Source organism: Dasypus novemcinctus, chromosome 14 (assembly GCF_030445035.2).
Source record: "Dasypus novemcinctus isolate mDasNov1 chromosome 14, mDasNov1.1.hap2, whole genome shotgun sequence".
Lineage (NCBI taxonomy): Eukaryota > Metazoa > Chordata > Mammalia > Cingulata > Dasypodidae > Dasypus > Dasypus novemcinctus.
In genome coordinates, this window is record NC_080686.1 from 22,714,838 (window position 1) to 22,737,416 (window position 22,579).

The 22,579-nt window shown below is 39.8% G+C and overlaps 1 long non-coding RNA gene across 1 annotated transcript; it reads right to left on the minus strand.

Moving 5' to 3' along the window:
* Positions 1-302: 302 nt before the first annotated feature.
* LOC131273250 (uncharacterized) lies at positions 303-6,359 on the minus strand. The gene is made up of 2 exons (XR_009180398.2): positions 1,791-6,359; positions 303-1,726 (listed from the first exon to the last, which is right to left on the minus strand). It is a non-coding gene; the product is annotated as an uncharacterized lncRNA (long non-coding RNA).
* Positions 6,360-22,579: the final 16,220 nt, after the last annotated feature.

Below are 22,579 nucleotides of genomic sequence, written 5' to 3' on the forward strand. Positions count from 1 at the left end.
ATGTTTGAGTGAGTTGCTAAAGATATGGCAAGAAGAAATGACTAAAATTAATTCTGAAGACCAATTCCCATCAAAATGAGAAATAAAGGGAGCAGATGTAGCTGTGTTTGAGCTCCTGCTTCCCATGTATGAGGTCTCAAGTTCATTCTCCATCACCTCCAAAAATAAAGATAAAAAGAGGGATAAATAATACACTAGCTTATATTAAATGATAAATCATCATATGGTATAAAGAGGATAGAATAAATCATTTAAAGGGGTTACAAGTATTCAAAAGGAATGATGCTGTTTTTAAAAAAATACTATTTTTTGCATTTTATTTATTTTATTTTTAGAAGATACTTAGATTACAGAAAATGTTACATAAAAAAATATAAGGATTCCCATATACCTCACTCCCCACCTCCCTCCTTTCCTCACATTAACAATTTCTTTCATTAGTGTGGTACATTAAATTAAACACTTTAGAAGACTGTGACACAGACAAGGAGGAGCTGGAAGAGGCAGGGCTCTGGGATGGTCTGCCAGCAACCCTGGGCTTACTCTGAGTGCCCCACGATTGAGTTCCCTTCGGTCCTTTGACAGGCTCCTGTTTGCAGCATCCTTACACCTCTCTATTCAACCAGCCGCTGCCCCAGCTCTCCACGAGCACAAACACCGGGCATCCAGCACCCAGCTCTTCGCCCTTGCCTGGCAGAGGCCCATCTCCAAAACAGAGTGTGGAAGTGGAAGCAACAAAGACGCACGGGTGACAGGATGCCGATGAACATCTGAGGTCACTAAGTGTGACCCCTGCTTTCTCATTTTTAGGAAATAGCCACAAGGTCAGAAGCAGACATATCCGTTAGTTTTTACCAAGAAGACACGCCCATCCTGAGTCTATGACCCCAGTGTACTGTGCTGTCAGCAAGTTAAAGAAGAAAAAGGGCATTGCGGCTTTGGAATAACACAGGCACACCTTGGGGACAGTGTGCATTCCGCTCCAGGTAACTGCAATGAAGCAAATACCGCGATAAAGAGAGGCAGGTGAATTTTTTGGTTTCTCAGGGCATATAAAAGTTATATTTACACTATAGTCTACTATGAGTGCAACAGCGTTATGTCTAAAAAAAGTGTGCATACCCTAATTAAAATGTGACGGAGGCACCAAGTGAAGACGTGTTATTGGGAAAATGGCGCCAAAAGACTTGTCCAATGCAGGGTTGCCACAAACCTTCAACTGGTAAAAAATGCAATATCTGCCAAGTACAATACAGTGAAGTACAATAAAACAAGGCATGCCTGTATTATAGGCCAAGAAGCTGCTGGCTGTTTTCAAGGTTACAAAATTTTACCATGATATCATGAATCCAGTTATGGTTGCTGAGAAAAAAATGGGAAAATATCTATATAGATGTTGATATCTATTTGTAATACCTATCTATCTATAGAGAGATAGAGATAAAGATAGATAGCTAGAGCTAGAGATGATGGAGATGGAGATGGAGATAACGAGATTTAATTTTAAGGCATTGGCTCATGAAATTGTAGGGACTGACAAGTCTGAATTTTGTAGGGCAGGCCAGCAAGCGGGAAATTCTGGTAAAGATGCTATTGAAGTCTTGAGTTGAAATTCCTTAGGGGAGGGATGCTGGCAGGCTGGAAATTTCTAGTAATAGTCGATGTTGAAGTCTTGAGGCAGAAATTGTCCTGATCCCCAGAACTTTCAGTTTTTGCTCCAAAGAACCTCTAACAAATTGAAGGAGAACTAACCACATCCTGGAGAACTTTCAGTTTTTGCTCCAAAGAACCTCTAACAAATTGAAGGAGAACTAACCACATCCTGGAGGGTAATCTACTTTACTTAAGGTCAATTGACTACAGATGCTAATCCCATCTAAGAAATACCTCTATAGCAACATCTAGGTCAGTGTTTGACCCAACAACTGGATACTTTAACCTGACCAAGCTGGCACATAGTATTAATCACCACTGGGCACAAATGCGGTGGGAAAGCCATCAGAGAAATTGAAAACACAGCCTGTACTTAACTTTGAGGCGCTTAAACTCTATCTGGGAAGATCACACATGCATACAAAGCACCATTTACTGTCAAGATATTTTAAAAAAGAAGAGAGAGAGGCCTTTCATGTTTCTCAGAGCAGAGGGTTGGTAGGCTGCACCCATCCTGGGAGATGAGATACTCATGAAGAGTGCTCAGGAGGAGGGGAAGGAGGCAGGACATAGAGCAGGCATCTGTCCTGCCTCATCTGCTTTTTTAAAGAAGGTCTCAGAGAATGAACTCAGGACCTCATATATGAGAAGCAGGTGCTCAACCACTTGAGCTACACCTGCCCTCCACCTTATCTTCTCCACTTTGCTTCTGGGCCCTGATCTTTCTCCACTTGCCCAAACTATCAAATCAGGGCCCTCTGGGAAAGAGGCTTACCAGCCCCCAGTTTCTCCCCATTCCACTCTACCATGAATAACCAGTTTTCTCCAGAAAACAGCAATCTCATATTCAAAACCCTTCAGGACCCTGCTGTGGCCCCTATGTGAGGGAAGAGCTGTGTCTTATGTATCCTTCCAATATCTCCAGTGCCCATGACAATGCTCCTACTTAAGTACCCAATAACTAATTGCTGTAAAATGGATCCATTATCACCTATCAATAGATAAAGACCAAATTTCATAATTCAGATCTCAAAGTACTCAGACTGATTCTTTTGCCCTGCCTTTTATTGCAGCATCTCTCCACTTCCTTAAAAAGCTTTGGATTCACCTAACATGTTCCCTTCTCACAGTAGCAGGAAGTCCTGCCAGTCTGCACGTAGGTACCTTCACCTGGCCAGCCTCTCCAACTTTCAGATCTCAGGCCGTGCCCTCCACGAGCCTTTCCCTGATCTCCACAGAATGTTCTTTTGCTTCTTTGAACCTGTCATTTGTGCCATCTACGTGGCTTTTAGAAGATGCTTTGGATTGAAATTAGGCATGTTTAGCACCAGGACTGAGTTTCCCTTAGCACTAGCTCAGTAACCAACAACGGTAAGAGCTCAGTATTTGTTGAATAAATAAATGATGACGGAGTTGCGCCTTGTCCTTCACTGCCAAGAAATGTCAGAACGTTTGCAATCATGCCTCAGTTATGGCAGCAGAAGAGCGAGAAGGGAAGGAAATCAGAGAAACGAACTTGATCACTGCTCTTCACTTGGTCTGCGGCCAACCTCCACGTATCCTTCCTACTGTCCAACAGCCCCTTCACTGGTGACTACAGAAACCTGCTCACCAAAATATCAAGTCGGCATCAGGATATACATTCTTTTAAAGAGAAGAGCAGAGTACTTGATAAGCATTAAGTAAGAGCATCATATGGGCTCTTCGGATCCTAGGGAAGACACAAATTGGGTTTTATTCTATTTTTTGCTTCAGAGTGAGCTCAGCCATCATCCCAGGAGGCATCTCAGAGGGCAATAAGAACTTCCTCGCCCACCTGGGGAACCCTGCCCCTGGGCTGTTCTTCAGAAATCTCTGCATCTCTAGAAAGGGGCAATGCATCAATTAAATGGATTCAGGAAAATATTTTCCTTCAAGAGTAGTTTCATAATATTATATGAGGACATTTGTCAAGGATTTCTGATAGGAGGAAATGGAAAGGCATATAATAAGATATTATTACATAAATCTCACTGGTCCTGACTGGGGAGTGGGAGTGGAAATAAATGGAAGGTGCAAATTGGGGGAAAGATAATTTACTGGAGTTTTGGTGTATAAATTTATAAAGGAACATAAAATAAAGCAGTGGCAAATAGTGTGGGAGTAATTTGTAACATAAGGGAATAGAGTTAAAAGATGACTGTTAAATCCCACTTTTATTCTGGATCACCTCCCAGGAACCAACATCCTGTCCATTGTGCAAGTGAAGGGGAATTTTAGTCCCTGAGTGACCCTCAGGTTTCCTTGTTACTTAATTCTGGACTAAATGTGTTGCTGAGAAAAGCCCCACCCATATCCTAATTATGCAACATAATAATACAGTAATTGTTTACTTTTTAAAAATCAGTGAAAGAGCCTTGTCTAAAATCTGGTTAAAACAAAACTATTAATAAAATTTTAACATAATAGAACTAGGTTAAATTCAGTTGCCTACAGTACATATAACTCAAAAGAACATTTGGGGTATTAAGCACCTTTTATTTTTTATCTGTTATGGAGTCTCTTGATGAAGTGTCTTCACGGGAAACCTTGGAAAGTTCTGCTAGTGTTGTCTGTTTCGGTGGTGGCCGAAAATCTACCTTTATGCATATTTAAGAGAATTTGTGGTACCTGGGTTTACCTCTGTGCAGGTTTAAAAGGATTTTTGCCACATAATAAGATGAAGTAGTCTATGCATTGTATTTGGTTGGCTTTGCTGCTCAACAGTTATGAAAAAGCCCAAAGTAACAATGTAAATGGGCAATTTAGGAGCTTACTTTCATTACCTAGCTGGCCTTAAGAGATGCCAGTTCACTGTGGCAATGAAGAGACCACAGACATGGTTTGAATGCTGACTGTATGTGGAAACAAACGCACCAAGTGTTGCTATTTGGTAAATATAGGAAGCTCACCTTCCAGTGTGTTCAACTCTAAGAGTCTCTTGGAAACTAAAGAGTCTTTCCATTTCCATGTGAGAAAAGAAAAGCTAGGAATTATTAGCCTAATAAGTATAAAGTACACACAAAACTGGGAGCTGATTTAATGAAAGCAATGCACCAAGCTACCCAGATTTCATGGGATTGCATGGGTCATGTGGTGTGTTATGGGGGAAAATGAGAGGGCATTTCAGACAGATCCCAAGCAGAGGGTGACTCTCTGACCAGTAGGTCTTCAGTGTGCCACCTGTCTCACACTGTAGAGAATGCCCATGTCTCCATGGAGAAAGAAGCCTCCATGGAGAACACCAAGAGAGTGACCACCAGTGGAATGTTAGAAGTACATGAGGCAGCCACAGAACACAATCACTCAACATTATGGAGGAAAGGAAAGCCTGTTGTAGAAATCAGTTGCGAAAGCACTCAGTGCTTCAGGATTGCACTGTGAACAAGTACATAAGCAAAGCACAAAGAATTATCTGTGACGGTAACAAAAATTGAAGGAAAAAGAAGGCCCACAAAAGATGGCCTGAAAGAAGAGAGAAGGCTCCAGAGAGAAACAAAATGGTTCTCTTTGCCACACTACTGAAGGGCTAATAACACCTCCTTAGTAAGGAGAAGGAACTGCAAATTTGTATCAGAATCCAATGTATCTTCTTGAGAGCTTGTTGAGTATAATGAGCATGACTTCTTTTGCCAGCTTGGGCATCAAAAATGTCCCACTGCTTTATTTTGACTTTTTATGAAGCATTTGTACTCCCACGGGTCCTTATTAGTTGGAAGTTCAAGCACCCTCTTTTAGGGGTCTCTCTCCTCAAATCTATTTGAGTATCAATCAAAGGGGGCCAGTCTCATCACTCAACCACGAGTATTAACTGCTCCCAAAACTCTCAATGGCACTTACATGCTGAGTATTGTTATCCAGAGCTGTGAAGGAGGAGAGACCCTGACAAGACTCCACCTCAGCCAGTCACAAGGCTGGCACCAGCCCCACCCCACCACCCCTTGGATTTGAGCATTCACTGCGAGTCATCAGCTGAGTCATCACTGCGAGTCATCAGCCCTGCTCCCCATGTGTGCAGGGCTTTGCGCGGCCTTGGAGTGACCTTCTCAACCAGTGAAGTCCCACAAATTTCCCTAAGTTCAAAAATTCAAAACTCAGTTAAGGATCTTGGTTCCCTCCTTCCCATAAGGTTTCAATGTCCAGAATCAACCAGCTTCAATTCCATCCCAGAGTTCTCCTTTCTAAGGGAGAAGTCACCAAGATCAGGAAGCATGTTCTGCTGTACCTTTCCTCCAAGCAATGACTGCCTAATTGCCTACATTTGCAACTCTAAGAGGGGCCCTCAGGGACTTAGGAACACAAAAAAGTTGTACCCATGGGCTACTGTCTGCTTAAACATAGAAGCCGCAGGCGTAGTTAACTTTTTAGACTATTGGTATCTGCATTAACAGATAATCACATACAAAATTATATAGAGTGAAGAGTATCCACTTATTTCAGAAGTGAACTCACTCATCCATAACAAGTCATCTCATCCTCCTTTAAGTATTTCCATATTTAGGCACCTGCTCTAGCCCTACTCCTCCTAACCAGCCGCTTGGTATTCAGTATGTGGGAAGAAACAAAAAATGTAAGGAGATTCTGTCTTCTGGAGTGATACTGCTCTCTCCTTCCTTGCATGAGAAAGACCCATGACCATCTGTGCTAAGGGGTTCTCAGTGGAATCAGTGGCACAGAAATCATTATCCTTGTCAAAAGGGAAGAGTGAATGAGTAAAGAAAGATGGTGACATGTCCACGGCACCTCACAGTCCTGCTCCCACTGCCCAGGAGTTCTTGGCCAATGGCAGCGTGACCAGGAGTCCTGTGTCCAAGGACACGGGGCCTCTCAACCTTCACTAGGAGAACAGGGAACTCCAAGGATTCTCTGTGCCATCCCCACGAACGGTATTGGCCTGGTTCATCACTCTAGTCCCACTGCCTGGCATGGTTCCTGGAGCTTTAAAAAGGGTTCATTGAACAGTGTTGAATGAATGAATGCACCATTTTATGAACTCTTACAGCATAAGTTTATAGTAAAAAAGGCTTCTCTAATTTTTTTAGATATTCCTATGAGTGAAAAGTAATAATAGTAAACACTCAGTTATTCTCAGCAGGGCTAAAATAATTTAAAAATGATTAAACCTATTTGAGTTTAAAGATGAGGAAAGTGAAGCCTAGTGGAATTCACTGCCCAAGGTCACACATCCAAGGTAGGGGAGAGACAGGATTCAGTCTGAGGAAGAATATAATGCCCAGCTCCTGTGGAAGAATCCATCCCATCTGACTACATAATAGTCAAAAAATTTTGCCCAAAGAGTAGTGCTCTAGATACCACCTTGATGCATCTCAGGTACTGACCTGTCTTCTCAGGTCAGCATTCCACTGGGGACCTGGCTCTATTGAAATCCACCTCTCCTTTTGTGAGGTCTTTACAGCTGCTTTCCTTTCTGCACCTATGCCAGCAACACTTTCTTATTCTCTATCATCTCTGCTTGGAGACACTTTTTTTTGCCCCCATTAGGGTATGCTGTGGCCCGGCCTTGGGTGGAAAACACCCCCCCCTTCACATTTCAGCTAAAAGATATGTGCCACGGCTTATGTGTCTGCCTCCCAAGGTAACGGTGGGAACTAAAGCTGTTGGGGCAAGTTTGTTAAGAGTTTTATACAATCTACAGGAAAGATCCAAAATGAAATCAAATTTGAAAACTTCTCCACATACATAGATTTGACGACACTCATGCATGTGATACATTTTTAAAAAATGCTGGTTGAAGTTGGAAAAGCTGGTTTCCCTTGGTTGAATCAGAGGACAGAATTAAAACCCCAGGAATCAATTACATCATCCTGTCTGGCCAGTTTTCAAATAGGAAAGGAAAGGACAGAGGAAAGGAGGGAGGGAGGGAAAGTTTCCCCTGGTATTAACGCTGCTTGCCTTCTTTGCAAGTAATTCCCATAATAGAGTGATCACTTTTCATCAGTCCAGAAGGAAGAAAAGGCCTCCAAAGATAGTAGTGAAAATGGGCATTCCCTTGCAAAAGATGTGTAAGTTACCAACAAAGGACCCTATTGGCCTTTCAGGGAGGCTCTGAGAGCAGAGATCCGGTCTGGAGGATCAGAACTGCACTGGGAAATCATGGCCATAATGAATGTCCATTAATCGTCTTCAAATCCGTGGTTTTGTGCAGGACTAACGAAATAACAGCGACAGTCCATATGTGATACTCTGTTCCTTGGCATTAACTGCTGACCTGATACTTTCCTCTCACCACAGAGTACCACTCAGGGCCTTTTCACACACTTATATACATTAGGAAATGATCTCTTCGGTGCCATAGAAGCATTAATTCCTCTTCCTGGGAAGACCAATTTACCCACAGAAGAACAGTATTCACCTTCCCTTCATGTGGACTCAGAAATAAAAGCTGTAGAATTACAGGCTTTTCTTACTGGCTTCTCATTCCGCCCCCCGCCCCCCCCCCCCAAATGGCTTCCTATGTCTGAGCATGGATGAATGCTGAGCTTGGCCATCGCTACAGAGCCTAACTGTGGAGGCAGTTTCCTTTCTGCGAAACCATCAGAACAGACTTCACTGGAATTGCATGTGATTTTTTCCCTTCAGAATAGGCTCCCAAATATCTATCTTTAATAGTTAAAGCTATTTCATATAAAGATAATTTCTACACATGAGTAGAAGGAAACAGAAATCATGTACCTTTGAGATAGGCTTTTATAATATGTACTAAGATTATTTCATTCGAAAGTGAGTTGTTTAAAAATTTGCAAGGAGAGACAGCAAAATGGTCTCCCCAAAAATGGCTGAGTGGGGGCAAGATCCTGCCTGAGTGAGCTGTTTTGGGAACCACAGAGCAGGAGGCTTCAGGGCATTCATCTGGAGAGAGCTGGACAAAGAGGTAAATTGCTCAAGGTAAAAACCCTGAGTTTCTAGCCCCTGAGGCTGGAAACTACCTCAAGGCAAAAAGCCACTGAGAGTCCCAACTCCCGCCAGCCATGCAGTGGGAAGGAGTGTTCTCCAAGAGTGGGAGGGCTCTGGCGCAGGGTGGAGAGGGGTTTCCCTCCTGTGGGTTTGGTTGTCTGGACCCCTAAGAGCTTTCAGGGGCGTAAACCAACCAGTTCGAGGTGGCACCAGGAGGAGGGGAAAGACAAATCTGCTGAGGCTTCCTGATTTACTGATCCACCCTGGGACAGAGAAACTTGGCCTAAGAGAGGGCGGAGTCAGGCAACTGACTAGCCTGTGCTGAAAACTATAAAAATTTCAACTCTCCTAAGGGGGGTAGGCAATAGGAAGCACATAACAAGCTTCCAAGAACCTACTTCGGGTCCCCTGAGAGGAGAGGGTGGTCTGGAAGAAGGTTGAGAGTCATTTTTTTTTGCTGTGAGTTCAGTCACCAGGGTCCCATTTGAATTTCAAAAGGGAACGCAACCTGACCACCTGACCGGGAGAGGTGAGGGGGAATTCCCTCACACAGGCTATTGTGCCTTGCTGCCCTGGGAGAGAAAGCAGTAATAATAAGAAGGGGGCAGGGACAAACTCCTAAACAGCAGGAATCTATCCAACTGCAGAGAGTCAAACCTACCCAAGGGAAAGTGACTGATTGGCTTTCTGAAGAGCTAACTGACTTAAGGAGAAAGTTTACTTAAGTGGAGGAGTTTCCACCTTGAACAAACAAAGTCCCTAGTTTGATTTCCGGCTCATCTTAGAGCAGTGATCTACTGGGCTATCAAACATCCAACTGACACTTTAGGACAGGGAAAACATACACATTATTTTTGTAATAGCTTCTCTTGCTTCTCTTATTTTTCCCCAAAAATGTTACTTTTTTAAAAAATTCAACTTAGTTTACTGGCTAGAACCTGCTTCACCGGCAGAGGGAAGGCTGCAAGGTAAATGATTAACACCAGCAGCCTGAGAAGCTCCACAGGGGCGAGGGAAGGCTGTTCTTCCTTAGTTTTTGTTTGACTGCTTGCTTGTGTGTTTGTTTTGTTTTTCTTTCCTCTTCCCATCCCCCCTTTTTTAATTAGGTGCTGTTGGCTTCTTTCTTCTTTGCTGTTTTCTCTTCCTTGATTTGCCCTTTTCATTGTGTATACCGATTTTGTCTACAAACACTCTCTTTTCCTTCCTTCATCTTTCTATCTTCCGCCTTCTGTTGTTCTTTTTTTTTTTTTTAAAGATTTATTTATTTATTTAATTTCCCCCCCTCCCCTGGTTGTCTGTTCTTGGTGTCTATTTGTTGCGTCTTGTTTCTTTGTCTGCTTTTGTTTCTTTGTCCGCTTCTGTTGTCGTCAGCGGCACAGGAAGTGTGGGCGGCACCATTCCTGGGCAGGCTGTACTTTCTTTTCACGCTGGGCGGCTTTCCTCACGGGCGCACTCCTTGCGCGTGGGGGCTCCCCCACGCGGGGGACACACTTGCGTGGCACGGCACTCCTTGCGCGCATCAGCGCTGCGCATGGCCAGCTCCACACGGGTCAAGGAGGCCCAGGGTTTGAACCGCAGACCTCCCATATGGTAGACAGATGCCCTAACCACTGGGCCAAAGTCCGTTTCCCCTGTTGTTCTTTTATTCCATCTCTTTTTGTTTAGTCTCAATTTTTCTGGTTATTTCTATCTTGTCTATTCTGTTTTCTTTCTTTAATTAACTTTTTTCCTTTTGTCCTTTCTTTTCTCTTTCCCTCCCTCCTCAGCATTCTGGCCTTTTAACTCATTCTATATATTTTTCTCTATTCTGTTTCCCATTTCATTATAGGTATTCAATTTTATTATTCCTATTATGCTATGCTGCTTACATGAGTTAAACATTCATTTTCCTAGGTCTTATACAGTTCCTTTCTAACTTTTACTATTATTATTACTATTATCCTTTCTCTTTTCTTACCTCTTTCACTTTCTCTGACCTTAATCTTTTTTCTTCAAGGGAACATAGAAATCAGCAAGGAAATAGAACAAGAACAAAATGTCAAAGAGAAGACTTATCACACACACAAAAACAGCAGCTAAATAAAGCCCTAGAGTAGAGAAGCTAATCAACTGAATAAACTCATCAAGATAAAAAGATGACAAGACAGCAACAAAAAATTAAAAACCCTACCAATAAATAGGAAGATATGGACCAGTCCAATGAACAAACTAAAAATCAGGAAGAGATGCAGAACATCAAACAACTAATCAAAGCTGTCCAAAATAATATCATGGACCAACTTAATGAAGTCAAGGAAGAGATAAAGGATATTAAGAAAACACTGGGAGAACATACTGAAGAAATTGTAAACATACCTAAAAAGATAACGGATATGATGGTGATGAACAGCACAATCCAAGAAATCAAAAACACACTGGATGCACATAACAGCAGAATTGAACAGCAGAGGAAAGAATTAGCAATGTGGAAGACAGTACATTTTTAATCAATCAGATAGTAGAAAAGATAGATAAAAATATAGAAAAAATCCAGCAGAGACTTAGGGATTTGAATGACAACATGAAATGCACAAACATACACATTATAGGCATTCCAGAAGGAGAAGAGAAGGGAAAGGGGACAGAGTGTTGGGGGAAATAATTGCTGACAACTTCCCAACCCTATTGAGGGAGATGGATGTACATATCCAGGAAGTGCAACACACCCCAAAGAGTATAAATCCCAACAGGTCTACTCCAAGACATATACTTGTCAAACTATCCTATGCTCAAGACAAAGAGAGAATACTGAAAGCAGCAAGAGAATAGAGAACCATCACATACAAGGGAAACTCAATAAGATTAAGTGCTGATTTCTCTTCTGAAACAATCGAGGCAAAAAGGCAGCAGTATGACATAGTTAAGGTACTAAAAGAAAAAAAAACTTCCAGCCAAGAATTCTCTATCCAGAAAAGCTGGCATTCAAAATGGAGAGTTCAAAATATTCACAAATGAACAGAGATTAAGAGAGAATGTCAATATGAAATCTGCCCTTCAAAATATTAAAGGGAGTTCTGCAGGTTGAAAAGAAAAAACAGGAGGGAGAGAGATGGAGGAGGGTGTAAGAACAACTAAAAAGACAAAAAGAAAAATAAAAACAACATATGACATTCACAAACCCAAAGAAAATATGGCTAATGTAAATAATCCTTAAGAGTAATAACACTGAATGTTAACAGATTAAACTCACCAGTCAAGAGACACAGATTGGAAGAATGGATAAGGAAATAAGACCCATCTATATGCTGTCTACCAAAAACCCACCTTAGACCCAGGGATTCAAGGAAGCTAAAAGTGAATGGCTGGAAAACAATCTTACAGGCAAACAATAACCAAAAAAGGGTGGGAGTAGCTATACTAATATCAGACAAAATAGACTTTGAATGAAAAACAATTGTAAGAGAGAAAGATGGACACTATATATTAGTAAAAGGGGTAATCTTTCAAGAAGAAAGAACAATCATAAATATTTGTACACCTAATCAGGGCATTTCAAAATATATGAGACAAACACTAGAAAAATTGAGTGGATAAATAGATGCTTCAACAACTATAGTGGGGAACTTTAATACACCATTATCACCATTAAACAGAACATCTTGACAGAGAATCAATATAGAAACAAGGACTTGGAATAATACATTCGAGGATCTGGACCTAATAGCAATACAGAACACTATACCCAAATACAGTGGGATATACATTCTTCTCAAGATCTTTCTTCAAGATTGACCACATGCTAGGCCACAGAAAAATTCTCACAAAACTCAGATTGAAATTATACGAAGCAATTTCTCTGACCACAGTGGAATGAAGCTGGAAATCTGTAAGGGCCAAGAACCAGATTAGGCACAAAGATATGGAAGTTAAACAATGCACTCTTAGACAAACAGTGGGTCAAGGAGGAAATTCCAAAAGGTATCAGTAACTACTTTGAAATGAATGAAAATGACAACACAGCATATCAAAACCTATGGGATGCAGAAAAGGTGTACTAAGAGGGAAATTCATAGCCATAAATGCATATATCAATAAAGAAGAAAGAGCTAAAATCAAAGACCTAACAGGACACCTGGAGGAACTAGAAAAAGAACAACAAACTAACCCAAAAGGAAGTAGAAAGAAGGAAATAACAAAGATTAGAGCAGAACTAAAAGAAATAAAAAATAAGAAAGCCCTAGAAAAAAATAAAACCAAAAGCTGGTTCTTCAAGAAGATCAATCAAATTGACAAACCCTTAGCTGGACTAACAACGAAAAAAAGAAAGAAGATGCAAATACACAAAATAAGAAATGAGGAAGGGGATATCACCATTGACCTCACAGAAAGAGAGAGTATCATAAGAGGATACTTTGAAAAATTGTATGACAAAAAGGATAACTTAGAGGAAATGGACAAATTCCTAGAATCACACAAGCAGCCTACATTGATGAAAGATGAAACTGATGAACTCAACAGACGAATCACAAGTAACGAGATAGAATCGGTCATCAAAAATCTCCCAGCAAAGAAGAGCCCAAGACCAGATGGCTACACAGGTGAAGTCTACCAAACATTCCAGAAAGAACTAACACCAATCCTGCTTAAACTCTTCCCAAAAATTGAAGTAGAAAGAACATTGCCTAACTCATTCTATGTTGCCAACATTAATCTAATACCAAAGCAAAACAAAGACGCCACAAGAAAGGAAGATTACAGACTGATCTTTCTGATGAACCTAGATGATAAAATCTTCAACAAAATACTTGCTAATCATATTCAACAAGACATCAGAGGAATTATACATCATGACCAAATGGGTTTCATCCCTAGTATGCAAGGATGGTTGAACATAAGAAAATCAATCAATGTAATACACCACATAAAGAGATAGAAAGAAAAAAATCAAATGATCATTCCTATAAATGTAGAAAAGCATTAGACAAAATACAGCACTCTTTTCTGATAAAAACAATGCAAAAGGTAAGAATAGAAGACAACTTTCCAAATATGATAAAGGGTATATATGAAAAACTCACAGTTAACATGTAAAACGGTGAAATCCTAAAAGCTTTCCCTCTAAGATCAGGAACAAGACAAGGATGCCCACTATTCACCCCTTCTATTTAACATTGTGTTAGAAGTACTTGCTCAAGCACTTAGAGAAGAAAAATGTATCCAAATTGGAAATGAAGAAGTAAAAATTTTACTATTTGCAGACGATATGATCCTATACATAGAAATCCCTGAGAAATCTGCAACAAAGCTTCCAGAACTTATAAATGAGATCAGTAGGGTTTCAGGTTATAAGATCAATGTACAAAAATCAGTAGCATTTCTATACACCAATAATGAGCAATCTGAGGAGGAAATCAAGAAAAAAAAATACCATTTACAAGAGTAACTAAAAAAATCAAATACCTAGGAATATATTTAACTAAGATGTAAATGAATTATATGCAGAAAACTATACAACACTGATGAAGGAAATCAAAGAAGACTTAAGTAAATGGAAGAATATTTCCTGTTTGTGGATGGGAAGACTAAATATCATTCAGATGTGTATCCTACCCAAATTAGACATTTAATGCAATTTCAATAAAAATCAACACAGCATTTTTCACCAAATTGGAAAAACTAAATCTGAAATGTATTTTGAAGGGCAAGAGGCCCCAAATAGCCAAAGACATATTGAAAAAGAAAAATGACAACAGAGCAATCACTACCTACCTTAAAGCATACCATAAGCTACAGTGGTCAAAAGTGCATGGTACTGGCACAAGGACAGACATACTGACCAATGGAACCAAATTAAGAGTTCTGATATAGATCTTCACATACAGTCATCTGATATTCGACAAGGCCACCAAGCCCACTCAACTTGGAGACAATGGCCTCTTCAACAAATGGTACTTAGAGAACTGGATATCCATATCCAAAAGAATGAGAGAGGAACACCATCTCACGTCTTATATAAAAATCAACTCAAGATGAATCAAAGATCTAAATATAAGAGCCAAGACCATAAATACCTTGGGAGATAATGTAGGAAAGCATCTACAGGAACTTACAAAAGAAAATGGCTTCATGAACTTCACACCCAAAGCAAGAGCAATGAAAGAAAAAATAGATAAATGGGACCTCTGCAAACGAAAACCTTTTGCACCTCAAAGAAGTTTGTCAAGAAAGTGAAAAGACTACACAATGGGAGAAAATATTCAGTAAATATATATCTGATAGGGGTCTAATATCCAGCATATATAAAGAAATCCTATATCTCAAAAATAAAAAGGCAAACAACCCATTTAAAAGTGGACAAGTGATTTGAACAGACACTTCTCCAAAGAAGAAATACAAATGGCTAAAAAATACATGAAAAGATGCTCAACATCACTAGCTATTAGGGAAATGCAAATCAAAACTACAATGAGTTATCATCTTACACCCATTAGACTGGTGGCCACTAAAAAAACTGAGGACTACAAGTGTTGGAGAGAATGTGGAGGAATGGAAATCCTTATCCACTGCTTGTGGGAATGTAGAATGGTCCAGTCATTGTGGAGGTTTGGAGGTTCCTCATAAAATTAACTATAGAACTGCCATATGACCCAGCAATTCCACTATTGGGTATATACCCAGAAGAACTGAAAGCAAAGACACGAACAGATATATGCACACCAATGTTCATAGAGGCATTATTCACTATTGCCAAAAATTGGAATCAACTCAAATGCTCATCAACAGATGAATGGATAAACAAAATGCAGTATATAGAAAGAATGGAATATTACTCAGCTATAAGAATGAATATGGTACTAACACAAGGTGTAACATGGATAAATCTTGAGAATCTTATGTTGAGTGAAGCAAGACAGGTATTGAAGGACAAATATTACGACAAATATTACATGACCTCTCTAATATGAATTAAGCAAATCAAGCAGACTTAGAGAGCCTAGAGTATGGAAAATAGGTTTACGGAAAATAGAAAGGGAGAAGGTTGTGAGCCAATGCCCATCTGTGCAAAATCTATTATAAGGTGGAAGTAATTGTGCAGTGAAGGGATATGACAGAGGTGTAGGGATACTGTTGGGTTCGGCACCACAAGCTTGACAGGGGTTAGGGTGCAGAGTATGGGTTGGATAGTCCATGGAACTTGGGGGAGGGTTGGGGAAGGGAGAAGGTGAACTCTGGGGATTGGCAGATATGTGATTGAAACTACAATGTTAAGAAAACTTTTGAAAATATGACAAGGAAGGATTACTGGTTTAGCATGTTGGATGGGGGGGCATTTGGGACAGTGCACACCTGGGGCAGTCTTCTAGAGAATATGTGAGTGATCATTTTGTCATAGTGTGTTGTATCAGTGAGGGGGAGACCCATATAATGAGTAGGGAGGAGTTGAACTTCCATACTGGGAAAGCTGGATATGTTCTCAAACAGAGGGGGGTTTGTCTCTCAAGAGCATGGGTGGTTCCTAATAGGGGAAGACAGACTAGTGCGTCAAGCGCTCAGCATTTTTGCAAGTATCTATGAATCTTGTCCTTCAAGGAATGAAGCCTGGTGGTCTCAGTGGGCCCTGAGGGGAGAGGGAGGGAGGAATAGAATAGATGGAAGAAAGATTATTTAGGGGGCAATGGAGTGCTCTGCATGATTTTGAAAGGATGGATACAGGTCGTGTTAATTTTCATAAAAATTTATAAAAGTGTATGGTCTAAAATGTAAAACATAATGTAAGCCATTGACCGTGGTTAGTAGCTATGTTTCAATATTTGTACATCTATTGTAACAAATGAACCATCCACATGTAAAAAGGTTATTAATAGGGAAGGGGAGGAAAGGGGGAGAATGTTGGGTATATGGGAGTCCCCAATATTCTGTAGGTGACTTTACTGTGACCTAAAACTTCTTTGAAGACAAAAAATGAAAAATGTAAGACACTGGGGAATAAATGGAAGAAAATGCCACTGTACATACAGGATGATAGATATTACAGTGATGAAAGGCAAAATCACAAAAAAATTTTAATTTTTTTAAACTTTGTTTTTCTAAATTGTTATGCATTTTTTTCCTTACATTTAAACCTATCATTATTTCATTTTCCTATTAATTGAATTTGGCAATATTCTCGGCTCCATTTTTGAAAAGTTTTAGATCACAGAAGGGTTACCACTATGGCAGGGGAGGATCATTGGTATGGGGTGTCAGTGATGGGGGATACGGAGAGGAAGTTCACCTGGGTGTACATATAAGGTATATAAATATGTTCAAATATTCATAGGGCATTGCCACAGTGGGTAGAGATTCACACAACAACAGAAAGAATATTGAATTCCCACCTTGGGGAGTTCTGCCACATTCTCTAATGGAATAGCTACAATCCCCCAAGTACAAGGGCAATGACTAGTGAAGAAGGATGGTCCATTGATGGGCCCTTGATATTAACAACTATGTTTATGAGCCTTTTACTCTTGAAATTGCAGCTTAGCCTAGTGTCTGTAGGGTGCCTACGAGTTACCTCCTGAGAGCCTTCATGTTGCTCAAATGTTGCCTCTCTCTAAGCCAAACAGCATATAAAAATGCATTACCTTCTTCCCCAGTGTGGGACATGATTCCCAGGTGTGAGCATCCCTGGCTCCCTTACTACAAAGCACTGGCTGGTGATGTAACTGGAAAAAGACCTTGAATAAAAGTGGGAAAAGGTAAAGACAAATAAGTTTATATGGCTAAGAGACTCAAAGTGAGTTGGGAGGTCATCAAGAGGTAACGCTTATGCATGTCTCTCCAGGATCTCATAGACAGTCAAAGTAGATACTGCCCCAAAAGTGGGGCTCCTAATGGCTATGGAGACACCCAGGTTCTACGGTCATGGCAGTTTGGTGCCTTGCCAGTTGGAGTTTGTGCTCCTGAGTGTGACAGAGTTGGACTCAGATGTGACTTCTCTACACATGCCTCTTCTGTCCCTTTTATCTAAACCTATAGTTGGTGCTGGAGTTGACAGGTGTACATCCAAAAAAAACTTGAATCTCTGGACTATTTGCCAGCTGGGCCCTATTCTCCAGTTCATTGGTGTCACTCAGGACATCCAACAAGGAGGTGAGAATGGAAAACCACACCAAGGAAGAGTCTACAACTGCAAGCAAGAGACTCCCATCTGTTAGCCATATGGGATCGAAGCCCCCTCTAAATTAGAGGTGGAGTGGGCACCACCATCCCAGAATCCTCAGGAATAGGGAATAAATATGGAATAGAGTGGGCCCTCTGGTATACTACACTTATTGTGTGTGGAAGAACTATATCATTGATGTGGAGACAGTGGTCACTGGAGGTGCTGAAGTCAGGGAGAGGGAAAAAGAGGTGTAATATGAGGGCATTTTCAGGACTTGGAATTGTCCTGAATGACAATGCAATGACAGATACTGGCCATTATATATCCTGCCATAACCTACAGAATAGAGTGGGAGAGAGTGTAAACTACAATGTAGACTATCATCCATGGTTAGTTGCAACGCTCCCGAATGTGTTTATCAATTGCAATGAATGTTTCACATTAATGAAAGAAGTTGTTATTGTGGGGAAAAGTGGGAGGTGTGGGGAGTGGGGTATATAGGAATCCCTTATATTTTTTATGTAACATTTTATGTAATCTAAGTTATTTTTTAAAAGGAAATAAAAATATAATTTTTAAAATTTGCTGGGAAATTTACTTAATGTAACTGAATTTGCAAGTTATTTTATCTCTGTTTGTTACTGTGATAATACTATAGATTTGCTTTATATTAAGGCACTATCTTTATGTTATGGATGATAAAATGTGCAGACTGATCTACTTTTTTCTTTTCTTTTTTTTAATACCTCTGGGTCAGATTCTAATATATTTTCACAGGAAAATTCCTATCGAGGCTGATTGAATTCCAAAATAACTCTAAAGCAATTATAATTTACCAAAGTAATTGTGCTGTAGAGAGATTCTGGAAATGAATCAGACCCAAAGGGAGTAAAACAAGCAGATTTAGGTCTTTGGAGCAGCTCTAAGAATTTTTTTGGTTCCACTGATTCACTAAAATGACAGTGTTCCAGTAGAGCATTACAAGGCAAGAGTTTACTTAGATTCACTCTAGTTTCAGAAACAGAAGTTTCTTAAAATCCAATAGTGTCATTTCCAAAAAGCATTCCTTATAACCTGATGTGCAAACTCCTCAAGTGCTTCATTAAAGCATTGTCTAAGTCTGATACTGCCCAAAATTTCTAATTTAAAATCTCTTTTTCTCTGTAGTTTTTATCTCTCTTAAGGACATTTGAAGGGTCACCTCAGTGAGTGCCAGGTTAAAAGTGCACACAAATTACAAAAGGAAACATCTCTAAACAAATACGGGGAACACAGTAAAACAAAGAATGCTTCCTCATGAATGAGCTTAGCAGCTGCATTACATCATTGGTGGATAATGCCTTATCTTTTTCATAATACTCTACACTATAGCTCAAGATTTATTATTTATATTTATACTGCATTTAATTTAAATACAGGTTGCTTTTTATCATGTTGATATTTACTACATTAAATGTTCCAATAGTAACAAATTGAGAGCATTCTAAGTGAAATGGGTTTCTGGATATCTATTTACATATATGCCATCTTGGAGTTCAGACTGAAAATCATTCATCAGCACATACTAATTAATCACTAAACCCTGCTCTATCCAAATGGAGAAATAAAAGTTCAGATTAATTCACTCAATAATTTAATGACTAATACTAAATTATGTCACCTTCATTTTCATTTTCAGAAACATTCCTTTTAAACTTTTAAATGATCAAAAAGCATAAGGCCTCCCTCACAATGATGATAACTTGACATAAACTTTTGAAAAATTTACTTACTCAAGTGAAAGTTCCAAAAAGTAACTGATTGGCCTTTTGAACAATGTGCTCTCTTAAATGACAGAGAACTATGTCCAGAATGGCAACATAAGGTGCTCCACAGACTGCTCCACAGAGAAAAAAACATAACTGGTGAAGATTATTAAAAAATTAAAAAATTAAAGTCTCTGGAAATTTTCCTAGGGGAATAAAGCAAATGAAGAAACACTCAAGAAAATCTACTCAATTTCAGTAAGAACAATGAGAGTCTGTGGCACACTCATTCCTTCTCTCTACTGACAAGCTCAGAACAATAGAACCTCTGCTTCAGGCAAGTATGATTATGTGCTCAATCTCCCCTCAGCAACCAATCAAGGGCTACAGTATCCCACTGAAAGGGAAAGGCCACTGGCATGGCATTTCTCATCCCCTCCAGCTCCATGTTGTGGAGGCTAAATTTCTGGTGAGTGTGGCTGAGATGTCAGGGGCTCCATTCCTTCAGCTGTCTCCCACTTGTAGGGCAGAAGTTCTACCCCAGGAATTATAGACCAAGAATTTTGGGGCCTTGTTCACCTTTGCCCCAGTTTACTCTTATGGTGAAGGTTCTACACTGGGAAAGGCAAGCCAAGAAGACCCAATGCCCAACTGAGCACCATGTTGTAAAGCAGAGAGAGGTGTCATTCTAAGATAAACACACCATTGTCCAAGCTCTTAGCTCTGGAGCTGTGGCTCAAAGATTGTGCCCCCAAGAAAAGATAATACATAAGAACAAACAGCTCCAAATCTCTCACCATGGGAAATGACATGATTTGAAACAGTGTGAGGGGAAATTCAAGCTTAAGGGTGCTCTAGATAAAATGGGGAGCTTGAAGACAAGAACAATCAGTTAAACTGTGGGCCAGATAGTTTACCAAAAAGAACCAGGGAAAGAAACAGCTAAGAAGAGTTCTCCTGGAATCAGAACAAACCTCAAAAACTAGCTTCAACACTACCTCCATAAAGGGGTCCAAATTTAATCAAATCAGACTGTGAAGCAATTAATGCCCCAGGGCATTAAGTTACAACAATCAGCCAGTAATTAGTGGAACATAACAGCTGGGTGTGATACTACAGGAGGTAAACAGCTTAACAGGGAGATCAGGAAAAGAGAGAATAAAAGAGAGCCTTCCTAATACTGCTGTTATCCCAGCATGATTGTGATTACACCCAGGGCTATGCTCTCTAAGAAGCAGTCTCAGAGGCTTCACACTACAAAAGAAACAAATTTAATGAAAATAGTCCCACCAGGTCATTAAACAAATAAATAAGCAAACAACAAAAATAAGCCCCAGAACTTTTTTGGGGGGAATGGGGAAGAAGAACAGTAGTAAGAATTGCTGCCATATATTACCTAAAATTTCCAGGTTTCAACAAAAAATTATGAGACATGCAAAGAAACAGGAAAGTGTGACCCATGCACAGAAAAACAGGCAAGCAACAGAAACTGTGAAAAGGCCCAGAAGGCAGATTTAAGAGGCAAGGATTTCAAAGTAATTATTATAAATATGTTCTAAGAACTAAATGAAGCTATAGTTAAAGAGGTAAACGAAGGTATGAAAATAATGTCTCATCAAACAAAGAATATCAATAAAGAGAGAGGAAATATGAAGAACCAAATGGAAATTCTACAGTAGGAAAGTGCAGTAACAGAAATGAAACATTCACTAGAGGAGCTGTATAGTAGATTTTAACTGGCAGAAGAAAGAATCAAAGGCTGAAAATAGATTGATAAGAGATTATACAAGCTGAAGAACAGAGAAGAAAAAAAGGAAGAAAAATTAACAAGGCCCTAGAGAAATGTGGGACATCATAAAATGCAAAAACATATGCAAAATGGCAGCTCCAGATAGAGAACACAAAAAAGGAGCAGAAAAAATACTCAAAGAAATAATGGCTAAAACCGTCCCAAATTTGATTAAAAACAATCAATATATTCACGAAGTTCAACAAATTCCAAACAGGATAAATGCAAAGAGATCCATACCCAGACACATCATAGTAAAAATACTAAAAGCAAAGAGTAAAGATTTTAAGCAGCAAGAAAAAAATGACCTGGCATATACAAGAGAACTACATAAAGTTTAACAGCTGATTTCTCATAAGAAACAATGGAGGCAAGAAAGCAGTGGGGACTCATTCCCACAGTGGTGAAAGAAAAAAAAAAGCTGTCAACCAAGACTTAACATCCAAAAAAACAATTTCAAAAATGAAGGTAAAATTGGGAAATGGATATGGCTCAAATGACAGAGTGTCTACCTACCATATAGGAGGTCCAGGGTTTGATACCCAGGGCCTCCTGGCCCATGTGGTGAGCTGGCTCATGCACAGTGCTGCTGTGCACAAGAAGTGCCATGCCACGCAGGGGTGTCTCCTGCATAGGGGAGCCCCAAACAAAAGGAGTGCACCCTGCAAGGAGAGTTGCCCCACATGAAAAAAGTGCAGCCTGCTCAGGAGTGGCACCTCACACATGGAGAGCTGACACAGCAAAATGATGCAACAAAAAAGAGACACAGATTCACAGATTCCCAGTGCTGCCTGACAAGACTGCAAGCAGACACAGAAGAACACACAGCAAATGGACACAGAGCAGACAATGGGGGAGGGGGGAGGAAGGAATAAATAAAATAAATAAATCTTTTTTTTAAAAAAAGGTAAAATAAAGTCATTTTCAGATAAACAAAAACTGAGAGAATTTGTTGCTAGCAGACTCACCTTAGAGAAACTAAAGGATGTTCTTTAGCATAAAACCAAGTGACCCCTGACAGTAATTTGAATCACACAAAAAATCAAAGTATTGGTAGAGGTAATTATGTAATTATAAAAGACAACATAAATCCATATTTCTTCTCTTTCCTTCTCTTAGTTAAGAAAAATCTATATGAAACAACATGTATCTGATTGGAATTGGATTGCTTATAAAATATAGAAATGTAATATACTTTATAATAACAGCACAGAGATGGAGAGTGGGAGCAAAGTTGTAATGGAATAAAAAAATGACAAAAAGATGGTAGCTCAGATGCACAAGACTCAATGTGGAGGACCAGAAATGATAAATAAGAAGGTTAATAGAAGA